At 49.6% G+C, this 25,930-nt stretch overlaps 1 protein-coding gene across 4 annotated transcripts in view; it reads right to left on the bottom strand.

Moving 5' to 3' along the window:
* Positions 1-25,930, bottom strand: part of CCR6 (C-C motif chemokine receptor 6) — a 53,526-nt gene that overhangs the window by 11,904 nt on the left and 15,692 nt on the right. Inside the window, exon 1 of one of the 4 annotated variants that reach the window (XM_017644379.3) lies at positions 10,564-10,829. The exons of 1 other annotated variant lie outside the window; for it this stretch is intronic. The gene's annotated coding sequence lies outside the window, so the exon portion shown is untranslated. Of the gene's footprint in view, positions 1-1,124; positions 1,825-4,259; positions 4,579-10,563; positions 10,830-25,930 lie in introns of those variants that run through there. 2 more of the 4 variants (XM_017644384.3, XM_017644378.3) reach the window with 2 other exon arrangements.

Here is a 25,930-nt window from a genome sequence, read left to right as displayed (position 1 = left end):
CTTACTGAGGGCTGAGGAATTCCCATGAGGCCTTAGGTGGTACATTCATTTTAAACTGCTCGCTGGTACCAGAATCTCGCACACTGCAGTGGCAGGTACTCAGGGAGGGCAGGGCGGGCTCAGTTCATCGGAATCACGGGCACCGTGTTTTATCCTTTTTTAGATAAACCAGTGGAGCTGAAACTCTAGGCTGGCTTCCTTCTGCTTTTGAATAAGAGTGGTTAAGAGAGAAGCCAGAAGGTTAGGTTTTTTCCAATGTTATATGTATAGGTTTGTGATTTTTTTCTTTTTTCTTTGGGTTCCTTTTGCTTCTTTGGAAGCTTGTTTTTACAGAAACTTTAAATTTTTTTACAGCGATTATATCTGTAATCATTTCAAGAAGAGCTTTAATTGAGAGCTCACGTCAGTCTCCTGAGAGCGCTAAGCCCACACTGTCCACTTTCTGCTACAGCATAGGTTTTGGGTGGAATCTGCGGCCGACAGTTATAAAGACTATTATGTGTTCTTTTATGGTCAGAGACACTGGCGTCACGACCATCCCCACATTTACAGCTGTGCTCAGAGCTCTTTCTGCACTACGCTGAGCCCCACGGAAATTCCCACCCAATCAACCTCTCTGTCCTGACCCCCCCAAGCCCCTTCCTGCTCAACCTCCAGCTGCTCCCAGTGCCTGCTCCTTACCTTCCATTGCATGAATCACTTTATGCTTTGCCTCCAGAACATTGCTTAGCTTACTTTTTAGACTTTCAAACTCTTTTTATGTGCTTAGTTAAATACAGAACTGTGTTTCTCTGGAGATCAATGGCCTGTGGACAGTCACCAGACAGAAAAGCAGTTCCCAAGCCATTGCCCTGACTCCTGTGCAAGGCAGTCAGAATAAAATCACCTTCTGGATATTTAGAGGAAAAGTGAACTTCTTGAGAATACAGTACTTTCACTGAAAATATTAAGGACAGTGTATTTGTGAAAATAAGAATATGCTGTATTAAATGTAAACACAGCCCATGCACCAGAATTCTGGAATTCATATGAGTAAAGCAGTTCCATGCCTACCTTCCTTAGACAGGGTCTCAAAGAAGCTAAGATGTTTTTGAAAGGAGTGAAGGGCGCTGAGCCATGCTCACCGTGAGAAGCGCTGAGGCCCGGAGTGGGTTGTCTGGTTGCACTGTCCTCAGAGATGCTCCAGGTGCCCACATCACCAATGCACTTCTCTCAGGATGAAATGTTAATAACCACTGAGAAAAAAGGCAGTGACAGGCCAGCACTGGCCAAAAAGCAAGCTGCTGAATTTCCACTTCCTACTTCCAAAGCAACGCCTATTTGACCAAATGCAAATGATTAACCACGTATGCCCTGATGGTTACAAAATAACCGTGTGACTCCCTGGAACCGCCGTCACACCGGGGGGAAGTTCATGGACGGGTGGGGGGGAACTGTATTGTGTTGCTCCTCAAGGGAATGACTCTTTGAGCTGATTTTTAATGTATGGCCGTGAGTTTGCATGCGGACATGCACACTCCTTTACCCAGTCCGTCACCTGGGTGAGCAAGGCCGCTGTGCACACTGCCTGGGAAGGTGTGGGAGTGTTTGGGAGAGGCCGTGATTGCCCCCTGGTCAGCGACGCAGCTCTGGGGCCCCTGTGCCAGACCTGCCCCCAAAGCTGCACCCCCACAGACAGGTCACCCTGCCCATACGGCGACGCCCTCGCCCGTCCTGTGCGGGGTCTTCCTGCAGTGTCATGAGATGTGGCCGGGTGTGTCTGCAGAAAGCAGCTGAGGCAGTGCTTGAGTAGGGCAGGTCCTCGGGAAATACATAACTGGGGATCAAAACCAGGAGTCCCTGGAAAGCTGGGCACATGATCTTTACGAGATGGCAGGTGACGAATGTAATGAGTGCCCTGTCGTTAGATACAGCAATTGACGATTCACGTCAGGACTGTCAGCGGGGAAGGGAGACCTGGCACCTGCCAGCCCCTGCCTTTCCTCGCCTGGGCCCGGGCTGCTGCTCCGGGATGCATGGGCCTGCCTCTGGCTTGCTCTGCCTGGACCCCGGGACCCCCTCTGTGTTTCAAAGTAAAGCCCAACTTCCACGTTAGCCTTGGGAAGCTCAGGCCCATTTTGTTTTTATCTCTCTAGAAACTGCCCACATTACAGATCCTGTGAGATCTCACCCTTATGGAATCTTCCACAGATTTAAAATTATGCTGCTCGTTTGCAGAGACATTGTGTGGTACATACAAAGCAAGACATATTGTATACAGTTATGCATTTCATATGAACAATTTTCCAGTCTGAAAGTTAGACAGTAAATGTGAAAAGTTCATTCAGAACAAAGTTCTGACAGTGAGGTAAATTAATAGCATAGCTGCAAGGAAGGGCTTTAAAATGTGCGGTGAGGCCGTTCACAGTGCTACCGAGGCCACCAGCGTGGTCCAGAGCTTCCTGGCGACCGTTTGCTCTCACAGCTGGGCCCCGGGCTCTGAGGAGGGCGGTCCTTGCGCCTGGAAGATGCTCTGAGACCTAAAACAAAGGCAAGGCTCCGGCCAGCAGACTCAGCAGAGAGTACAAACTGGCTTCCTAAAGAGGGAAGAAGAATTTAAAAGGAAAAATGCCTACTTAGGAAGTGTGTGTAGATTACAAATAAACACATTTCTAAAATTTATAGCATTACAAAAATTAAAACGATGTCACAAAACAATTGTGTAAAGAAAGGTTTTTGATCAAATTGACTTCCTCACAGCTTACATGGAGTGTTTCTTTAAAAAATGACAAAAGATTTAATATATCATCAACTCTGTGGATAACTTCAAAAGATGACGGACTCACAGATGATCAGTATATGCTGACAAGCATGTGGCTGGGAAAGCTGACACCCTTTCATGGTTCAGTGGACCCTCGACCCTCCCTGATCTACCGGCTCCCAGATCTCATATCTGCTCACCACCACCCAGGTCCACAGTGTACTGATTTGCACTGCTCCTGAGGAGACACATGAGCCTTGTGCTGCATGGCCAGTGTGCGGGGCTCACTGACACCTGCCAGGTGAACCTACCTGGTCTTGGTGTGCTTGTATCTTAATGAGATGTTTACTTCTTGTGATAGTCTTAGAAATGGCCACCAACCCTTCCTTACATCCCAGAACAGGGATGCTGCTCCCAGGTTAGAGGGAAAACCTAGTTTCCCTCTGCTTGAATCTGGACTGGCCTTGGTGACTCAAATGACAATACCTAAGTGGCAGCAACAATCTGGGATTTCCCAGGCGGCATCACAAAGATGCCTGAGGCTTCCCCTGGGGCCTCTCGGAATGCATGGTTCTATGCTGGCTTCCATGGTGCAGGGAGGCCTATGTAGGCAGGCTGGTGGAGAGCTTCTGGGGAGATCCCGGGCCACAGCAGCCCGCTGGGGGGCCACCCAGACCGGGGCAGCCCCCAGACCACTAAGGTCCCAGCCACCCCCTGACTTGTGACTGCAGGAGAGAGACACCCCCGACTGGGAGTCACTCAGCTGACCCAGTCAACCCCAAAGCCACAGGAGATGATAAACCATAGCTTTAAACCATCACCATCAGAGGTGGGTCAGTAAGTAGCAATCCATGCCTGGAAGGGTTCTCTACAATTCATCATGTACTCTGAACTCTTATGAAATAATGAGGATCTATTAAAATAAAAATAGATCAAAACAAAATATACTTTCTTTGTTTAAAAAGAACACCACCACCCTCCCCCAAGAAGCCAGCATTAGAAGGGGTGCTAGAAGGGCTGGGGGCTGGGCAGGTGGGGGATAAGAAGTCCGAAACATGCCGTTGGTGGGAAGGTGGGGGCAGGGCGCATCTCAAATAGATTCCCGGGCCCTGCGGGGCTCAGGTCTGTGCGCCGTTACGTGGGTCCATCTCTTTCCTTCCATAAAGAAGTGAGAAAACTTTTCTCCGATTGTCAAATTGTTATCCCAGTAGGTACCAAAAAAAGTGCATTTTATGGGGGGATTAACAGCTATGCTGACATGTCAAATTTTGGAATTCACAATTTCAACTTGCACGCTCTTCCTTTTACCTTGTGCGCCACGGCTTCAGGCCTGCAGTCGGGGGCTCCTTGTTTTTCTGCCCCCCGACATACCTGGCCTGACACTTGTCCGCCTAAGAGCCAGGAGCCCACCGACCTGATTCGCCTGTTATAAATCAGTGATTCAGATGCTGCTGTGTGCGCCGCTCTAAAGAGGTAACCTGGAAGTATGAGACTTATTCCCCGCGTTTAAGGAACTTACCCAGGGTTGAAGGTGGAGGCACGAACACAGAGGGACAAAGCAGGGCGCGTGAAGGCTGAGTGCTGAGTGAGCCCAGGGATGCGAGGTGGGAAGGAGGGCGCACCGGCCGCCACAGCGAGCCCGGAGGCCCCTGTGAAGAGGGAAGGGCTGGCCTCCACCGGTGAGGAAGGAGACCCCCCGGCCAGCTCGGAAGGGGTGAGGGGCAAACGGCGGGAGGGAGGGAGAGCGCAGTGCGGCCTGCAGGGTGAGACGGACGGAGGGACGGGGCTGCGGGGGGAGTGTGAGCAGAAGGCCGGGGAGCGGACAGGCCTTCCCAGAGGGGAAGCACTGCAGTGGGACAGCGGCGCCCGCCCCGTGGAGGCCAGGGCGGGGCGGCGGCCGGCTGGCGGGGCGGCTGGCACGCATCTAAGCGCTTTGGGCCCACAGGCCAATGTTTCCTTCATTCTGTCTTGGGAATCCTCACAACAAGCCTAGGTCGCCAGCACTGTCAAACTGAAACTCGCAGAAACAAAGCAACTTCCTCAAATCTAGACACCCTGCACCTTGAAGAGTGCAGGCTCCCAGCCCTGCCATCGGGCCCCCGGGTGGGATTCTGAAAAGCCAGCAGGAGCCGGAGGAGGGAAGGACCACGACGAGGATGGACTGTTCATCATGATGCAATAGGGAAATCAGAACCGGGAACTCATGGCTAAGTTTCTGATGTATTTCTATGCAGAGGTTATAGAAAGTGACCCAAGGGGAAGGAAATGAGTCTCATTTAAGGTATGTGGAGTGTGAGGGGATGGGGGCCATGTGACCAGACGGTCTTTGCCAGATGTCAGAAGCATGTCCGCCCCATCTGGGTCTTTTTCCAAGTGGATCTCCGGGCGTCTCCTCATTGATAAAACCGATTAGACATTTGTCAAAGATTCACGTGAAGAGTGGAGGCACAGGAGGGCATATTGCCCACAGAGCATGGCACACAGTGGCAGTGATGGGGGTGACGCTGGCGATGACGAGGATGATGAGGGTCCTCAGGAGGGGCTGCAGCAGGAGGTGTGGGGACCGTCCCGGGATGGGGTGTCACTGACCCAGAGCTGCAGGTGGGAGCTCTGGGCGCTGGCGCCCAGGCCCAGGGGTGGGACAAACGCAAGTGAGGAGAACAGCCAGAAAAGAAGCCACCAGAGGATGGCTCACTCAACACCAGTCAGTGTGCCTGGGGCGGGCAAGTGAACGCTCGAAGGGGTGCCCACAGAGCAGGACGGAGACCTGCTGGGTGTCCAGTCACTCATGTTCACAGATCTTTGCAGACAAACACTGAGCTCAAACATCGAGTGAAAACTTTGCTACAAGGATGTAAGAAGAGAAAAACTGAGGAACCAGAGATGATAGTCACACAAAATTTGTGTTTAAAAATTGGCAGTGAGGCTCAAATGGGGGACAGTAGGCATGAGTAAAATTGTATTTATTTAACGCTGAAGAGTCAGTGGACACCACGTTGATTCACCCACACCGTGACCCCTGACTCACTTCTGGTCCCTGCAGCCATGGGGACAACGGGAGAAGTGAAGCCCAGGTCTTCCAGCCCCAGGTCTTTTGCTCAGCCCTCAGGCACAGAGCAGCTAATGGCCCCTGATGGACCAGTGGGGGGGGGCCTCAACTCAGAGTCAGGAGCCAGCACTTCCCACCAACATGGACCCCCGGGGCCTTCCCGGTGGGGCTGCCAGTGTTAGGGCGGCCAACCATCCTGGCTTGCCAGGGATTGAAAACTTTCCCAGAATGTGGAAGCTTCAGTGCTAAGACCACGACAGGCCTCAGCCAACTGGGAGGGTTGGTCCCTCAGGGTCTGGGTGAAGCAATGGCACCAGGGACTGGGCTGGAGGAGCCCTCCTACTCCGCGATGCCGTGCCTAGTCAGGAGGTGCGATCGGGGCGGTCGCAGGGCCTGACACCAGGACTCTGAGGAGCAGGGAGGTGGCGGGTGGGACAGAGTAAAGCAGGCGACCACTGCTACTGCCAGGCCCCGAGGAATGGGGAGGGAAGAAGCTGTCCCGAAAAAGCAGAGCCCCCGGGGGTAGTGGCGGAGAGAAGAGCTGGGAGGTGGAGTGTGCGGCGAGGCGCCTGGGACCGGGGACAGCGGGAGAGTCTGGCGCATTGTGCTGGGGGAGGCAGTGAGAGGAGGTGCTCCGTGCTCTGCAGGTCTCCCCCCCCACCCCCGATGTCTCCCAGGGACACAGACAGGGGCTGGAACTCTCTCCTCACCCCCTGCGGGCAGGGGCTCCTGTGAGCTTCTCCAGATGGAGGGACAGCCCTACCCACGCCCATGGGACCCCATGTGTCTGGCTCTGGGCACAGCTGCTGTTTTAAAAGATGAATTCAATTGGCTTTAGAATACCAGGGGGTCTCTGAAATGGGAGGAGAGACAAGGTTTTTCTAAGCTTTGAGACGGCCTCATGAAGATAGCAATCCCCTCCACAAAATTATATTTCAGGTCCCAGATTTAACGTTCTAATTCCAACCACAACATTCTAGACACACCAGTATTGTTACCAAAATTTATAAGTAAATATTAAAAACTGTGACAAAACTGTGCTCTCAATACAGCCTGAGAAGAAATGTATTGAAATGATAATGGTGGTTGCTTAGAGAGGTAGAAATAAAAGAAATGTAATTTTGATTCTATGTCTTTATGCTTTCCTGTGGGCTTAACAAGGAAATACATAGTTTGTATAAGGAAACATTTTCTAAGAACAGCACTAATTGTAGCAACTATAACAGACACCACTTATGTTCACTGCTGGGAAAACGAGGCTTCTAGATGTTTCCTGACCCTCTTTGCTGCCTGAATGCTCCCATAATCATGATTTCTTTTCTTGTCAGTTTCCAGAGCAGTAAACATGCTGCGTTGCTTCAACTCAGACACAGGAAATGTATGGAATTGTTGAACACCAGCCCTGGTTCAGTACAGGAAACAGTATTGTCGACCTAAGGGGATTATTACCATCAAAAAATAGCTCTAAAACTGACTTCCAGTGGAAGTGGCTCTTCCCAGACTTACTTAAAAATATCAGAATACTCTTCCAAGAGGGGCCGTTTGCCAGAATAGACAGAGTGAGGCTGACAGAAGGACTCCCCTCCCACCTGCTCTGCCAAATCAGGGGTTCAGAGGACGGTGCAGCCCTGCCAGCCGGGCTCCAACCTCAGGCAGACCCCCCAGTCCCCCAGTCCATCGAAAGCCTGAAAAAAACCTATTAGGGAGCCCACGGTTTCAGGGCAGCATGTGTGGGAGGAGAATGCAAATCGTTCTATCCTATTTTACAGAACCTGAAAAGGCACAAACTCACACATACAAAAAAACCCAAAGGAGACTGATCCATTCTATTTCATTTTCATTTAATTTTATACACAGACAGTAGTTTTTAGATTTACTAAAACATCTGTTTATCTACCAGAAAGAAATCTGAAAGCCACACATCCGTTTCATGTTGGGGGCCTTGTCATGTGACATTGATGGTGGATAAGACCACAGTGAAGCCTCCGGCCTCCCTCCTTGAGTCCACACACCACGGCCTCCGTCCCCCACAGGCTCACTGTGCGTGACGGGGGCAGGGTGGGGGGCGCCAAGCAAAGGGCCCGGGGCCACCGACTCATTGCACTCCTCAGTGACCTAGATTCAGTCTTTACTTTCATTCTCTCTAATGGGAAGAGCCAGATGATATATAAAGGTGCTACAGAAATGAGAAAGGGTGACATCATGATAATCTGAGGACAGACACAGCTTGCTTTTCCCGGTAGTCACAGAAGGCAGCTGCTAAGATGGTTTGGGTCAGAAAAGGTCCCTGCCCCTCTCTGCACCATCTTTACACTGTAAACAGCAAAACAGCAGAGCCACCGTCTCCTCTCCAGTAACGTTTGGATTGTAGTTTCCTATGCCTAGAACAGGGGCTTCCAAGCAGGCTGTGCATGAGTCACCTTTCCACAGGGTCACAGTGAAGATGCTGGCTGAGCTGACCTCCATGCGCTGAGATCCACATGTTTAACACCACACTTGAGCAGGAAGGATCCAAGGCCTCAGCTAAGTACATGAACTGTAACTCATTAAGCCCACCATGGCCGGGCCACCCCAATTCTAAGTGACCCCCAAGACGGCTATGGACGAGCCCACCCAGTGCCTGGGCCATATGCTAGATAAGGTTCTGTGGATTCTGTGGAGCCCGGCATGGCCACGGTGCCAGGGGGGCCTCCCTTGGTCCTGGCTGGCTGCTGCCTCCGCTGCAGCTTCTGCTCCTGTCCGAGCATTTCTCCCCCGTTTTACTCCCCCTGCCTCTGTAGCCTGCCCCCTGTTGTACATCTTTATTGTTTCTTTGTTCAGTTTTCTCTTTCTTCATATATCCAACTCCCCACTTCACCCCCAAGGTCGAAAACGTTTTTAAAAAGTTAAAAGAGATGTATTATTTCAGAGATGCTCAGTCCTCTCTGATATGGAATTCTCTTGAGATCCAAAGCCTGCACCGGCCATTCTGTCCTCTGGGCCCTGAGCCGGGGGGCCGGATGCTTGGCGTACATCAGACAGTGTCTCGTTAACCGTGGGCTTGGGGAAGCCGTTCTGAATCCACTTTCAGCTCAGGCTGATCGTTTGCAATTGTAGATATTTTAAACTTTGAGATCTAATTGGTGAAACTCTTGCTCAAACGTGTCTTCTGGTGCAGCTGCCACCACCCAGCTCTGCCTTTGCTGACTTTTGTAGTTACCGCTGGGGTCACAGGCTTTTCTCCTCGGCAGCAGTGCACAAAGTTCCATGCAGAGATCGTTCAAATACTTGGGACTGCTTGCTTCTGGATTAAATGGCCCCAACTTAAGTACACTGAGTTGTCCTATCTGTATTCCGGGCCTTGTCCATGCCAGCTTTTGATGGCATCCCGTCCTCTGTCATGCCTCAGTATTGCCAGTGTCCGACTCCAGCAGTTCACTTTCCCAAGTCTAACCCCTTGCTCCTAATAGTTCTGGGGTAGAGACCAAACAGCCCTACTTATCAGAACTGTACCTAAAATAAGAATCAGAACATCTGAATGTGCACCTGAGGCTCTCCCCTGGGGAGAAGCTCCCCAGGCTGCAGGCACAGGCTCTGTGGTGACTATTTTGGCTGCAGTCTCTTGCCTTCATTTCCTCTTTCTCAGCTTGTCTCGGGGAGTTGATATCATTAGATGAGAGACCTCCAGGTCAGTGAGGACCCAGAAGGTTTCAGGCGTTTGATAAGAGAAGACGTAACGCAAGTGTAAAGCAGATGCCCCCAGTACTGTCATATAAATGCAATAACGTTATTTTTTTTAATGTCATAAATATCTTAAACCACAATACAATGAAACCGATAGCCACCCATTTGTCACTTTCACTTGAAAGATGATGTTATCACGAGGGCTTCTTCCCATGAATTACAGCATCGTGAATTCTCTAGAAGCAGACCCAAGAGCATGTCCGCATGTGGGTGCATGTTCACTTCTGCACGCTCTGCTGAGCCAGTGGCAGGCCTGCCCATGCCCCCGTCCCTGTCCTCGCCATCTGTCAGCCCTGCCTCTCTGCTGCATCCACAGGGGACTTGCTCCTGCCCTGCTCTCCCGCCCCCCGAATACCTCCCCACCTCTGTGTCAGCCCCCAGTTCCCCTCACACAGCAGGCTCACCTCCTCTGCTTCCTTAACACTCAGATCCACCTGCACCCCTTGCCCTGTAACCCAGGTCCAGCCCCGCAGCACATGTGGATGATAAGGAGACTGCATTTGGTTTGGTTTGTGGAACCTGTGTTTCTTATTAGAGTTAAGGTCACATAGATGGCTGTGCCTTCAAAAGTGGCTGCGGTTTATTAGGGTCTTCATAAATGTTCCTACAGCTCTTTCACAAATACTAAGTCACCATAAATTCTGTCACAGATGACCTGATGACCATACTTGATCTACCACGAGATAGAAAGAGCACAGACTCTGGAATCAGACAAATCTGGACTCAGATCCCTCCACTACACACTTATAGTGTGACTTCATCTCCCTAACTCTTTAAACACACGTACCTTCCAGGACTGTTATCAGAATCACATAACATAACACACATACAGTCTCTAGGAGAGCGAAGCGCTCAGCAGGCTCAGCATAGCAGGTGTCTCTGCCCTCTCCCGGGGGCATGACTAAAGTCATTTAAAATTTAATAAGCATTCAATCAATATCTGACTTGATAAAATAACTTTGCAATATTCCTTTACCTTCAAAGCATAAAACAGTTATGAACACAGAAGAGATATGATATTTTCTAAATTCCAAAATAAAACAAAACTTACTAATAAAGAAGTAGCTTTTTGTTGTTTGTTCCACAAGTGAGCAGCCACCAGGTCTTTCTCTTAAACTGCAGATTTCTTAAATCTTTAGATTTCTCCTCACGACTGTGAACACACTGCCTCTCTGCTGACTAGCACAGCACACGCATCGCTGCCCCGGGACCCCTGTGCGCGGACATCCCGACACTCAGTGCTCAGCTGTCTTCTCAAGTGGGTGCTCGCTCCCTCTGCACCCACATGCTGGGCAGCGTGGCGAGCCGCCTCACCACAAGTTCTGTTCTCCCAACACCTACTTCAGATCATGTAAAGGTAACAAATAAGGCAGAGGAAGGAAGGCGAGTTTATGTAACTAGGTCACTTGATAATTTCAACTTTATATAGGGTTTTTTTGTTTCAGAATTATTAGTCTGTGGAATATTTTTTTTATTTTTCTTGGAAATTCCAAATGAATTAGAATGATTATAGAGTTCTCTGAAAAGGTCCACACACTACCTAAAAGTCAACTACCCACATTCCTATTCTGAAAATAAAAAGCCCCCCAAAACCACATGAGTTGTGCTTGTACAGGCAAAAATATAATGACTAGACAATCTCATATGACTACACATACTGTAGGACTCTGATCATCTCCAAAAAGAGGCATAACCCAGTTGTAAAGGAGAAATGCCACCCTCAAAAGATTCATGTTGCTTCACTAACCATGTTCTACAACATGTGGCCGTTATGTCATGACCTGACCTGCTTAGAGACACCTGAGTTTCCCTATTCCCAGAGCAGCTGTCAGCATTCAGTTTAGGAGGAGCTCTGTGCCTGCAGGCTCTGGGTTAACTTCTCCACCTTAGTCAAAAATAAGCAGTAGTCAAGCTACACATGCCCTAGGAAAATCCCAGATTGGACCTTGATATGAAACACCAAAGATTTGCAGTGAGATTATACATCCCTGGTTTATCAGATTGTCATCTCCTTTCTCTGTCATATGATTATAAACATTATTGTTGATGTTAGTTAACACTTGTGTAATAAAAATTAAAAAGTACTTCTCATATTTATCATTTCATCGAATCCTGACAAACAATTTTAGTGAAATATTTTACAGATGGAAAGGAAGTAACACAAACGGATGTGAATTTTCCCAAGTGTATACAAATCAGGAGTAAAGGATTCAAAATATAAGACCTTAGCCTTCCAAATCTTTATATCATACCACAATCCATTCGTTCCTTCAGTTAACATTTATTGAATGCCTACTATGTGCTGGCCATGTTTCTGGGCAAATGAGTTACAGCAGTGAATAAGAGACAAAATCCCTGACCTCCTGGGATTTACATGTCAGTCACAGGATCTGGAAAATAAACAAAATAAGTAAGAAGATGTATAGTATGATGCATGTGAAAAGTGCCATGGAGAAAAACCAAGCCAGAAAGTTAGATAGGGACCACTGAGGCGATCTTAGGTACAGTGAACAGGGATGGTCCCTCTGACAAGGCAGCAGGTAAGGAGACCTCTGAGGGAGAGGAGGGGCACCCGGTAGCTCTTTATCTGGTCTTGTATTGCTTCCTCAAGGACACCTCTCTGCAGCTGTCCTAATTTCTCTGTGGATAGCTTCCTCCCCTGTCACATCTTGCCTTGCAAAGTCCCTTTGCCTGACATCTTGGAGACCTGCATGTCTGGAGTGAGGGGAGGGAGTGGGAGATGGGATCGAAGAGGTGACAGGACCCAGGTCACAGGACCTTACAGCCCCTTGTAATAGCTTCACCTTCTCCCGGGGGTGAAACAGGAAGCTGCTGGAAGGTTCTGAGTGACACTGTCTGACTCACCTTCGGGGAGATCACTCTGTGGCCATGTTAGAAGAAGACCTGGAGGACCCAAGTCGGATCAGGAGACCATCCTGGTGAGATATGGTGGATCTGTTTTGGAGATAAAGCCAATGGGATTTGCTGACAGACTGGATATGGGGTTTGTGAGAAATAGAAGCACAAAAGACAGCACCAAGGTATTTGATTTGAACATCGGAAAGATGAAGTTCATTAAATAAGGCGGGAAACATTGCAGAAGCAGTAAAGGAAGATACCAGGAAGTTAGGAACCTGAGAAGTTGGAGGCATATACTAGACTCTCCCAATGGAGACATCCAACATGTAGTTCGCTTCTTTGAATATGGAGTTCAGAGGGAAGCATTGGGCTGGAGATCTGACGTTAGGGGTCATCAGCTCATAAGTAGATCAGGTCACCAAGGGAGCAGGCACAGATGGACAAGAAAAAAAGTCCAGGGCCTGAGATCTGGAGGCCAAACACAAAGGTGCTTCAAGAAGGAGAGAATGATAAACCACGTCAGTGTTTCTAGCAGATCAAGCAACATAAAACCAAAAAAACTGACTATTAGATTTAACATGCAAATCATTGCAACCTTGACACAATTGTTGAGTGGTGTAGGAAAAACCCTGACTGGAAGAGAACTGAAGACAGGAGAGAATACAAACATTTATTTCAGGGAGTTTTCATGAGGGGAAAGAAATATCCATAGACAGAAATGGTACTAATATTTTGTTAAGATGGGCAAAACAAGAGAAGTTTGCAAATTGGTGGGAATGACCCCAAAAAGAGAAAATAATGACCCTGCAAGAAAGAGAAGGCATATGTGCTCCATCATGGAGCAGACCAGGGAGTTAGGAGTCAGCACACCCACCAGGGACTGGACTGCGTGAGGAGCAGGGCGGTGCTTCCGCAGCAGCGGGCTGGAAGGCGGTGTCCGTGGGCCCAGAGGCCAAGACACAGGTGCGTGTGGTGGTGCGTGCTTATGCAAGTTTTTTCTGGTTGTTCCTGTGTTCTCAATGAAATAGGAAACCAGGTCATCAGCCAAGTGAAGAGAGAAAAAGAGCTTTGACAAGTGAGGAAACGGAATCCAACAGCCCTCTAGGGGAAAGGCTAGAGGATTGTGTAACTTCCAGGCAACAACAGGGGAGTCACTGAGAATTTAAAGTTAGGTGAACCACCACCATTGGTTGCTGTCCTTTGCAAGACACATTCAGCTATGTAGGTGCATAGAGCTGAGTGGGGAGAATGTTGAAGTCAACCAGAGCTGTGGTTTAGCCAAGTGAGTAAGATGGAGAGAGGGCCACTGGGTTGACAGGATGCAGTAAAAGTATTACATTGCCTTCTAACCACTCTGGCCCAGAATAGGCTACTGATAGCCTGCTCAGTCCGAATATTCTAGTGATGGCCCAAAGATAGGCCATTCCACCCCAAAATATCCTACCTGTTGCCCTAAGAGATTCTGACATACTCAAAGGAGCAAGAAGTCAGATCTCAATTCTGAGTTCTTCTCCAGGTCCATTTACTTGACTTCTTGCCATGTGGAAGAATTTAGTCACCTGAGCCCATGGAAATGAATAGAACTAAGCAAGGCAGAGCCTCTCAGACACAACGCTGGCTCACTGCACTGGTGCATTCATTGCTAAGAACAGTAAAGAGTAGAAAGTCTAAATGATTTGAGAAGACACACATGGGCCAGAGATTGGAAGATGAGTCCAACACCAAGAGCCTGTGTTCTCTAGAGATGCCCCTGTGGGCCCAGCTTCTGGGGCTGAAACCCCTTACCACCAGAAAGAAGGCTCCACTCTGTCCAGGCTGCTTTGGATTTAGAAGCAACATAGGGAACTCTCTTATTCTAAGCCATTAACTTGATGACCAGCAAATACACCAGCTCTTGGTGGGCCTGGGGCAGGGTAAGACCCCTCGGTGGTCCAGGCTGCAGCTCTGTCCACGCTGTATTTGCCAGCATTCCTTTTCGGCCTTGCCAGAGGGCGGTTACTTCCCTTCTCCCGCCTCAGGCATGCAGGGAGCCCTTACCTCCATTCCCCCAGCATGGCAGCCCAGCTGTCAAACTCCATCTCACTGAAGGCGAGGGAACAGCAGAGGAGGCTGCAGTCTGTGTGGGGACTGAAGCTGCTATGAGAAGGGACCGCCACCTTCCTGACCCCAGAGCCGCCCTCAGGGGACTTGCAGAGACCCCTGTACATGGCGCCAGTGAGGTTCCTGGTGCCATCCTCCTGGGCAGGTGCCCTCCCACCAGAAGTGCTGTTGGTCAGCCTCAGGGAGCAGCCCCAGCTCCGGGGAAGGATGCATCCCACTCCCCAGCCCAGCACCCCCTCTGTGGCCCTGCCCTCTGGTTCCAAGCTCTGGACCATTAATAGTGTGGGAATGACTCCTGCCCTCAGAAGCCGTCAGCGTCATTGCCCCACCCAGCCCAGCCACAGGACCGTGGGCCACCTCTCCCCAACAGGGCAGCCACCTCGTAGCATTATGACCAGCATACCTGGGCTGATGTCGCCCTCAAACATTACACTCCCTGGACTACCTCACCCACCCAGCCCAGCCCCACGCAGTGACCAGCACAGTCTCCTCCAGCTTGGAGGAAGGCCACATTTGCATGTCTTTCTTGCAGCCAGATGTCCTGAAACCTCTCAGAGAAGCAGCCAAACCCTCGGGCAAGCAGTATCATGCCGGGATCCACTGTGAACCCATGTGTTCCTCCAAGTGAGGGACAGTTCTGCAGAGGTGCTGCCGAGCTCACACCTCCCCTACCTACCTAACAGGACACTGCATCCAGGAACATCTGTGCCCACATGTCCCCATCCCCTCCCCACGAGTGCTGACATGGGCTCAATGATAAACCACCAGAGGGGGAGCTTCTCTGTTTCAATGAGTGGTCAGGTCTCCGACTCTTTAAAATTTAAATTCACTGAAACAGTGAAATTTTTCATCAGGGCAAAAACAAATATGTATGGTGATGGGTCCCCCATTGTGCCGAGGGAGCCCTTCCTTCCACGAAGGCATTAGAGTCACCCTGCATCAATCACCATGAACATGTAGACAGCTTCGACGTTATTCGCTGTTGTTGAAAAAAGTTACTAAGAGTCAAAAAAGACACACAGAGCGAAAGAAAGCAGCAAAAACTGGTAAGTTTGAGAATTTCATTTCCATCATTAGTCGGGCATTCATCTGAACGGATGGTAGAGAGATGATGTAGCAGGATTTCTTTTCATACTCTTTTACCCAGACATTTTACCTCGCCCTCACTGTTGCTCCATAAGTGAGAGCTATTTTCAAGCACACACTGGCGTTGCCTTCCCCATACACCCTCAGGCCTTGATCTCCCAGCGCAGGTGCCCCAAGAACCTGCTCATCCAAGCAGGAGCGGCAGAAAGTGCTGGAGACCTAACGCCCGCAGGAGCAGTGTGGTGAGCGCTGGCGTACAAGTACCCCATTCCCTCTCCCTTTGGGTGGGGCAACGTGGAGTCCCACAGGGCACCGGGCCTTGGCCAGAGTGTCCCAGGGGGATCACGCCAGTGCCTGCAGAGGGGCCTCAGTGGATAGTGCTGCCCTCCAGCCCCCAGTTACTCTCCAGGGTCCTGGATGACCCGCCTGCTCCCACCCCACCCAGGGGCTGCTTGCAGACCTCAGCCCAAGATAGAAATTATGAAACTTGTAAACATTGTCCTGAGATAAACTTATGCTTTTGTTGTTACAATACATGCATTCTTTTCAATACATACAAAAGATAGTTTACAGTTAAACATTTTGTTTTGGTTTATTGAAATGAAAAATTGTAAGGGTGCCTGTGGGACTCGGGCAGAGTTCCTTCGTGTTTGCTGAAGAAGCGAGCGCGAGTCACAAAATTCATTTATTCTTAAGGAATAAAATGGGTCCAGTTTCTGCCTCCTAGAGCCAAACAGAACAATGCTAAGGGACTCAGCTGTTTTTAAATGAGAACCATCAGTCACTAAGAATGTTTGAATCGTGATGGCTGGAGAATGCGCTATGTATGCAAGGAATCTGGAGATTCGGTGTGAATATAAATAATCAAGACTTAGTCATTCTAATCCTCATGGCGATTGCTTCCTTTAATCAATATCTTATTACTTAGCCATATTGCCCACTGGTGCCAATTCTTACACAGTGTACTGACATAATGAACTAAAAGCAAAGTTTCAAAAATTGAACAAAAAGGCTCAAACCTTCCTCTGCTCCTTTTCCCTCCCACCTCTCGTGAGAAAGGTGTCACTGTGAAGTCTCGAATAATGAACAGGCTGAATTATCATTCCCAAGCATAATCCTTTATTTCTCAGGATTAACTTTCCAAACATCTACCACATTCAGGCAGGAGCTGCTAAGGGCAAGCTTTTCAGGGTTTCACCTGTGTCTGCATGTTTGTGCCTCAAAATTAGCATATGAGCAAATAAGATAAAAAGGAAATAAAAATAAATAAGGAGTTAATCCTAAAAGGTAGATCACAGCCCCAAAGGTCTGAAGCTGAAAGGATAAGTGATAATAAAAACAAAATATCAACTCCCCTGCCACATAATTCAATCACCGAACATTTTTCTCTCATTTCTCCATTAAAAAATTTCTTCCAAATCCACTTCTTTGTTTCTCTGTTTGACTAACTTGTTATTTTTCTATTTTCCATATCAGCATGTTTCACAGCTCTACGTGGGCAGAAAATGTAAAAAGAACTATTTGTGGCCAGTTTGCATGCTGTGATCTTTTGACCTGGTGGTAAGGCTTGGTATGCTGAGGCAAGAACTGATGCTTGCAGTGAGCACAGGTCATCCCCACAGTCTGGTCCTCGGCCAGCCTTCAATTCTTGTGTGTCCAGTAACAAATTATTGTAACTGTTTTCAATATTCTGTCTTTTAATCTTCATACTGGGGCTATAAGTGATTTGCCACCACTGTTACAACATGAGTATTCTGAATTTTACTATATATTTACCTTTATGAGTGAGTTTTATACTTCCATATGTTTTCCTGTTACTAATTTGAGTCCTTTTGTTTCAATTCAGCCTGAAGAACTCCCCTTAACATCTCTTGTAAGGATGGTCTAGTGGTGATGAACTCCTCCAGCTTTTGTTTATCTGGTAAACCTTTTATTTCTCCTTCAGTTTTAAAGGATAGCTTTGCCAGGTGTACTTGGTTGACAATGTTTTCCTTTCAGCACTTTGAATGCATTATCCCCCTGCCTACTGGCCTGCAGTTTCTGTTGAAAAATCTGCCTACAGTCTTATGGTTTTCCCTTGCATACAGCGAGTTGCTGTTCTGTTGCTGCTTTTAAGATGCTCTTCTTGCCTTTAACTTTTACAATTTAATTATAATGAGTCTCGGTGTAGGTTCGCTTAGATCCATCTTCCTTGGAAGTGTCTCGGCGTTCTGGGTCTGGATGGCTGCTTCTTTCCGCAGGTTAGGAAAGTTCTCAGTCATTATTTATTTTAGTAAACTTTCCACCTATTCTCTCTGTTCTCCTTCTGGGACCTCTGTAATGCCTATATCGATCTGTTTGATGGTGTCCCATAAATCCCTGAAGCTTTCTTCACTCATCTTCGTTCTTTTTTCTTTTCACTCCTCTGGTTGGATGAGCTCTTCTGTCCAGTCTTTGGGTTTGCTGACCCTTTCTTCTACTTGATCTAGTCTGCCCTTGAACCCCTCTATGGAATTTTTCAGTCTAGTGATGGTATTCTTCAGCTCTGTGATTTTGTTTGGTATTTTTAAATATTTTCTATCTCTTTTTAAAATCTTCATTTTGTTCATACATTGCTCTCCTGACCTCTGTGAGCACCTTTATAACCATTATTTTGAATTTTCTATATAAAAAAAAATCACTTATCTCTGTTCCAGTTTTCTGAATATTTATCTTGTTCTTTTGTTGTTGGTCTCTGTTTCTTCATTTTCCTTGACTCTGTGCTGGTTTCTGCCCACTGGGTAAAACAAACACCCCTTCCATACCTGACAAGCACAGTCTTGTGTAGGAGATGAACCTCATCAATCATCCTGGCCCATGCTCCTGGTCGTCTCTCAAACTTTTGTGACTGCCCATGGCTCTTCTTTGTCCTCAGTGGCTTCTAGAAGTTGAGGGTGTGCCAAGACCTTCCAGTGTCCCAAAAGGGAGGGTCACTCAGCACCTAGATGCGGGCTGATTAGAAGCTGTGCCTTCGGGCAGCAGTTGGGAAAGTGTGTAGTTAAGCCCCTTCCAGGGAGGAACTGGAAGATGGGCACTTCTTCTGCTCCCACGGTAGGCCTGGGTGTTTAGCCGCATGCAGGGATAGCAGGGAGAGGAGACATTGTCCGGTGCCTATGAAGAACTACTTTTTTGTTTGCTACAATCCAGAGGAATCGTGAATGCAAGCCCCACGGGCTATTAGGGCCAGGTGATGTGGGGACCTGTCCCTTGGGTGACAGCAACAAAAGCTAGGGAACCACAGTGTGCACAAGCTCCCTCGAGGGAGACCCTGGCAAGTTGGTTTCATTGTTGGAGCAGGTTGGAGGGAGAAGCAGGCGAGGTATCCCCCAGTCCCCCAGTTTCCCTGGCTTCTGGAGAAGGTGCAGCCGGCCCCTTGATGGCCACTAACTTAGAGGCCTGACCTTGGAGAACAGCTTTTAAAATATGCAGATAAACTGGGAGATGGGCGATTTTGCCTGCTCTGTCTGTGAGCCCTGGGAAGATGGCTGGGGGTTCTGGCTCGCCCATTAAGAACTGTCTGTTTGCCACAGTCTTGCGGGAATCATGGGCATGTGCCCCACTGGATTTCAGAGATAGTTGTTTGGGGACCCATTCCTCTGGAAGAGTCTTAAAGTTGAGGTGCTAAGTGTGGGATCTAAACCCTCTGCTCCTCAGAGGGAAGACAGACTCATATGGTGCTGTGCCAGGAATGGAGTCTGTGGCAAGAGTGTGTCTCGCCTTGCCTACTAATTAGAGGTGGGTATTTTCTTGTACATCCAAGTGTAGGGTTCCCTCCACTAGCTTCTGGATCTCTTTCAGAGGGAATTGCTCCTTGTGCAGCTGTACATTTGGTGCATCTGCGGGGGAGCAGGGAGCTCAGAAGCCTCCTATGTCACCCACTTGCTCACCCCCTTTCCTCTCTGGATGCGTTAGTCCGCCAGTGCAGTGGGGAACACCTTCGGGACGCAGAAAGTCCTTTCCACAAATGCATCTTGATTTTAGCAAAGCATTCCACAAAGATTCTTTTTAAATCCTTCTGAATAAGATGGTAAAATGTAGGATGAATGGCACTCCTCTTAGATTCTTAGATGATGGAGTCACTGCATACAATCAGGAAAGATAAATCATTTCTTCAATGTGAAAGGAATTGATTAATGAAATACTATAGGGTTGTGATATTGATCTTGTGCCTGTTAGAATTACTTTCAATCAATGACTTGGACGAAAATAGGTAAGAGATGCTTAGCAAATTTGCTGACTGTGAAATTTATGATGGAAAATGAAGAATACAGATAATACTCAAGAATGCATATTATTTCATATAGTTGGAATTCTGTGCTGAAAGAAATAAGATATAGAGATAAGAAAATTATAAACACATAGTCTAGAAGGACACTGTCTTGCACAGTGTTAAACTGTAGAGACATAAGGTGAGTCACATATGTAATATTAAATTTTGTAGTAGTCACATTTTAAAAAGATAAAATAAACTGGGAAGATAAATCTTCAAAATATTTTTAACTCAGTATATCCAAAATATAGTCATTTTAACATGTAATCAATATAAAAATTATCAGTAGGATGTTTTTCCCCTTTTTTGTACTAAGTCTTCAAAGTCAGATGAGCATTTGGTTCTCCACTCAGACTAACTGCATTTCCAACGCCCCCCTTCCACATGCGGCTAGCAGCTACCTTGCTGGGCAGCACAGGTCATGAAACTGGTAACGTAGACATTGTCAGTGAGGGTAATTGAGCACATCTGATGCAAGTCATTGCAATGGATGATCCAATCTTGGCTGGTGCTGGGAATACGGTGTCTCAATTATTTACTGCCAAAATAAGGCTGCATAAGGAACAGCCCTAAGACCTCAGCAGCAGGCAGCACTAAGCTTACCATTGCTCACAAGTCTGCTGGGAGCTGGGGTTCTGCTGACTGTGTCAGGCCACCAGTGTGACTGGAATCACACACCCGTGTCCAGCCAACGGCTCAGCCCTGCTGGCAGGTCTAGAGGGGCCTCAGCTGGGATACCTCCTCTCTGCCCCATGTGTTCTCTCATGCCCCCAGGCTAGCCTGCTCTCAGAAGGGCTATTTCCAGCAGACACCCCTCAGGCACCGGACTGGGAACTGGTCTGCTAGCCCTTTGCTGCATCCCATGGACCGGAGCATGTCTCCGGCTGAGGCAGACTCCCTGACGGGAGCCTGTGGGATCACATCACAAAGGACCAGGGGCTGCAGGCCCTTATGTGGGGCCATTGGTGCCGTCAATCCTCCCTAGGTGGTGACTGCAGTGTCTACGCTGATCAGACAACGAGTGGACTCTGTCCTCCAGGCCTGGGCACATCTTAGAGGTGAGATGAGCCCCTTCAGGAATGTAGGCTGCGCAGTGGAACACGGGGGCCACGCCTCTTCACAAAGAACCACAGGAACAGCATGTGTTCAGTCCCAAAGTGAGAAGATTGGGGGACAACCTGAAAGCTACCTTCAAACTAGGAAGAGCTCTCCTGTGCAAGAAACAGTCTTGTTCTCAGTTCCCCTATTACTTTCTGAGGGTTTGTGCTGTGCCAGGAACTAACTGTGTTAGATGCAGAGACAAAAGTACAGTGAGGGAAGTCCCAGCAGGTACCAGCCCCTCAGAGGAGCACTTTCTAACAACAAAAGGACCACACTATCCAGTAATTCACCTGCCACAGGTGGGACCTGAAGCCACAGGAGACTGAGTAGAGGCCCGGCAGAGGGAGTCCTGCCCTCTGAGGCCCTCCAGCTGTCAGCTCTGCAAGCCGGCCTGGCGTGGCCACATGTGACGGTCTCGTTTGCAGACACACATCATAGCATGCTTCGTGTGCACAGGCGTGTTTATTCTCACAAAGTGCTCCAACCAGGGGTACAAGTGATCTTAAATCAGCCTCAAGTTGCTAGGTGATTAGTACATTGTTTTGCTATACTAAAGGGTGAAAAAGCACAGAATGGTTAAGGTACTAAAAGTCATGTGAGAAAACGGGATAAGATGGAAGTGAAACAGCGTGGGTGCTGATCTGTGCAGTCCACGCAGCCCAGCGCTGCCGACCGCAGCCCAGAGAGAGTACTGTGTGCCTCCAATTCTTAGCACATTCATTCTTTCCTGCAGCTGATTAGTTTATTCCTTCGCACAGAGAAACAATGTGACCTTATCTAGGCTAATACTGAGCAAATCGTTAACAGAACCAGAAGTAGAATTCAGAAACACGGGAGAAAGGGTTTCTGTATGAAGAACAAAAGCATCGCACAGCTTTGTTTTTGTTTGCTTAGAGGCACAGGATAATCGGTGGAACCTCCAGGAATTGCTGGCGGCAGGCGTGGCGAGGGTGTGGGTGCTCCCAGTGAGCATGGCCGGAGCTGCATGCAGCTCCTCGATGCAGGGCTGCCGAGAGAAACCAGGGAGCAGATCGTGGTTCCCGGGGAGCTTTGTGAACACAGAACTGGCAGGCCCGGTGGCGAGCGGCGGCAGGACCTTGGGCGGCTGGCACAGCCGGGTTGTCCAGCGGCCCGGAGTCTGCGTGCGAGGCCGTGGCTCCGGGAGGAAGGCCTGGGCAGGGCCACCCCCAGGAGAAAGGAACCATCCTCTTCTTCAAGTCCAGCATCCCTACAACTTCCCCGGCGATCAGGGTGGTCCCCTCTGCCCCCCGAGATCCACCTGCTGAAAGAGCGTCAAGCGCCCCGGGGATCAGGCCACAGGCCTGTGGGTGGCCGGGACTCGGCACGTGGGTGCAGCAGGGGCTGCCTACCCCCCGGCCGTGGGCCTGGCCTGGGCACCAGCTGCCTCCAGAGGCCCCCTGGCACAGCCAGGGGCCAAGCCCCTGACCTCCCGCCACGGCGCCAGCATCAGGGACGCCAGAGCAATGGCGGGAAACAGAGGGGCGGCTGCTTGGAGCGGAGAGCGCGGGGCGGGCCGGGCTTCAAGGTGCAGTGGTGGAAATACTTTGTGTTTCGACGGTGCTTGTAGTTAACACTGCTGTAAATTCGTCAGAACTCATTGAAATACCCCTGATAAGGAATGCACTTCACTGTACGAAAATTGTATCTCCCTAGAGTCAATTTTAAAAATATGGGACACCCGTCCCAGCTAGCTATGGCATGGGGCCCAGGGCCAGGGGCGGGACTACTGACGCTCACCCGGGGCACGCAGCCTTACTCGAGCCTTACAGCAGAGCTGTCCGAGCTGCGTGCACGCTTTATCCCCGTGTCCTCTGCTGTCCTTCACTGGTCACTCAGTCTGAATCCCAGTGAGTTGCCCGGGCTCCTCTGCTGGGTCCTCCCGCTGCCCCCCAAACATCAGGGACTCGCGCTGGGGCCGGAGCAGCCCTTAACCTGTGTCTCTGCCCTGACACCCGCAGCGGTCTCCTGGGGACGTCTTAACAAGGCACCACAAACTTGGTGGCTTAAAACAACAGAAATCTATTCCTTCTCCATCTGAGGCCACAAGTCCAAAATTACAGGTGGTTCCTCTGAGCTCTGACAGAGAAACCAACTCCTGCCCCCCTCCCGGCTCCCGGTGTCCTGAGACTTGTGGACACACCCCTCCCAGGTCTGCCCCGTGTCTGCCTCACCTTCTTACCTATCTGTCTGGGTCCTCTCCTCTTAGGACACTGACTTAGGGTGCTGTGGGCACCCCACCCTCAGACCAAGATGATTTCACTGCAACACCCTTAGCTAACTGCAGCTGCAAAGAGTCTGTTTCCAAATAAGGGCACATTAGGGGGTTCCAGATGGACCTGAATTTGGGGGAGACCTTCTTCAATGTACTACATCCCCACAGGGTAGCTCAGTCCAGATGCCTCTTCGGAACTCCAGCCATCAGGATCCCCACCGAGAATGTGCAGAAGAATCTCATTATCTCCTGTCCAACACCAGACTCGGTTCCCCTTCCCCGAAGTGCTCAGGCTGAGTCCTGAGACTCCTTCCAGGGGCTCCAGACTTTGGGGTCACCCTGGATTTTCTCTCACTCCCCTCCCAGCCAGTCCTCTGAGCGTTCCCTCAGGACCTAATGTAGGACCTGTGAACCATGCCCGTGACCCCTCTCCCTGCTGGCAGCGTGGCCCAGAGCTGCCAGCTGCCAAGTGGCCTCCTACCCCACCCCTGCTTTTGGCGGCCTGTTCTCCACCAGACAGAGCAGGGCTTGGAAAACTATGTGCACCATGTCTGTATTCTGCTTGAAATTCTCCAGGAGTGCCCCAAATACAACAGAACAAAACTCTGCACCCTAACTCTGATCGGCAGGGCACACACAGGCCCTGCCCTCCCGTGTCCCACCAGCCCCACTGTGGTTAACACTGGCCATCCTGCTGACCGGGCTTTTCTGTGGGTCTGCTAGGCACATTTGATTCGGGGCCTCGGTCCTGCTATTTCTCTGCCAAGAAGGACTTCGCCACAACCACAGGGCTGGCCTCTCCCACCTAGGTGTCTGCCAAAGTGCTCAAGCCTCCCCAACTACCGGCGGACGGTAGCCTTCCAGCCGCAGCCCCCTTTCTGGCTCCTGCCCCACTCTGTTTACCCCCACCTGGCACTTTGGCCTGCCTGTGGCCACTAGCGTGCAAGTGAGGGAACAGCTCTGCCTGTTTGGCTCCCCGCTGACCCCCACTCATCTGGAACAGGGCCTCACTGGCGGCAGGGGCTTCAAAATACATGCCAAGTGGGTGAATGAATGAAATAGTGATTGCCATGGAAATTAGAGAGTGTGGGTTTCTTAAAAGCTTATCTCATTTTTGCAATCTTTCATCAACCTCTAGTTAGTGCATAGATGGGGGAGATCACTGCAATCTGGGGCAAGCCAATTTTGTGATTTGTCATCTCAAAAGGGGAAGAGGTTTCAACTTGAAAGAGAAAAAAAAGTAGGCAGCCTTTATGTGGGACACTTTACGTGAAGCTCACTGGGGGCCAAGCAACTTCCTTTCCAACTTCTCCTTGCTCTGGACCCCTCTGCACATGTCTACCACCTTGCTAGAGGCTACAGAGGCACCACAGACATCTTGTTAAACAAATCTTCTTAGTTTGACAGAATACACAAAGATGCTTCTAGAGATTGGACAAATACATTTCAGAGAAATGAATGGAGTCTCACACTGACTGTATTACTCCTGAATTTCCTTGTAAAGTTGAAATTTCCTCTCAGCTAAATTATTAAAAAGCCTAGGGCATGGAACAAAGGGGACACTGGAGGGCATGAGTGTAGTGGATAGGGTCGTGGGGGTGGAGATACACAAAGGTCTTGACGGGACAGGGGCAAATACAGCTGAACAGACCATGGAACTAGGTCAGTATCTGAATCTTGACTCTATGACTTATTAACTGGGAGATTTGTGTAAATTACTTAATCTCTCAAAGCCTCAGTTTCCTCATGTGTGAAATATGGGATGTAGCCATCTCATAGGGGTGCATGGCATGTAGTGGACGTTATAAACTGCAATGAAAAGAGGAGGAGCAGGCAGGTGATGCCTAAGTCACCTTAAGAGATTAATGGCAGGCGTCTCACTTTGTGTCCTTCTCACTTGTCAGGTTGCCAGAGACGCCCACCCAACAGCCAGCCTGTCATTGCTGTCAAGGTTGGTCCTGCCTTTCAGGAACCTCTCTTCAGAAAGTTGGTAGGAAAAATCACTCATTCAGGTTTAAGTCCTGCAGACACAACCACTGTGTCAGCTAGTGCTTTACATACGGGAACCCCCCAAATGGAGGAAGTGGGTGTGAGGAAGAAAAGAATGGAAAAACAAAAGTACCACAGAGGTGCAGTGGCTGCCCCTCTTCCTGCCACCTGGAGGAAGCACTGATGCTGAGGCCAACCAAGAGGGCACCGGAGGTTCCGCTGTTCTGGCCATTTAGCAGAACATAAAAATGTCCCTTCCTGAGTGGAAGGAAGAAAATCCTTTATCTGCTGCTCCACAGAGGCAAGGACACAAACCCAATTCTTTGTCCATTTAAGGTCCTCCAAGTAAGGACATCTCTCAGCGGGCCGTCCTGCCCATGGACTCCCCCCCTACCAGGAGCTCCACCGTGGTCCACAGCTTCCTGGATCAGAAGCCCCTTCCTCCCACCTCTCCATCCTTCTTCTGATCCCTGTTCTTGGTGATTCGGCCCAACACTGCTGTCCGCTTGCTCTGATCTGCTCCTCCAGTCCAAAGCTGTGACTGACTCACGGCCTCTAGGCAGCTCGTCTGCCCAGCCTGGCCCCACAGACGTGCCTCACACATGGCCCCAAGCCGACCTGGGTCCCTGTAGAGACGCCACTGATCTGTGGCCTCTGGAGGAAATGGGCAACACGGTCTCACTGTGACCCAGATGCTTCTATCATGACTATACACAGAGGCCACACAGAGAGGTCCCCATGTTCCGGAGCAGAAGGTCCCTA

This window comes from Manis javanica, chromosome 13 (assembly GCF_040802235.1).
Source record: "Manis javanica isolate MJ-LG chromosome 13, MJ_LKY, whole genome shotgun sequence".
Taxonomy (NCBI): Eukaryota; Metazoa; Chordata; class Mammalia; order Pholidota; family Manidae; genus Manis; species Manis javanica.
The sequence above is the reverse complement of the archived record's forward strand: the minus strand, read 5'-3'. Positions and strand labels throughout refer to the sequence as shown.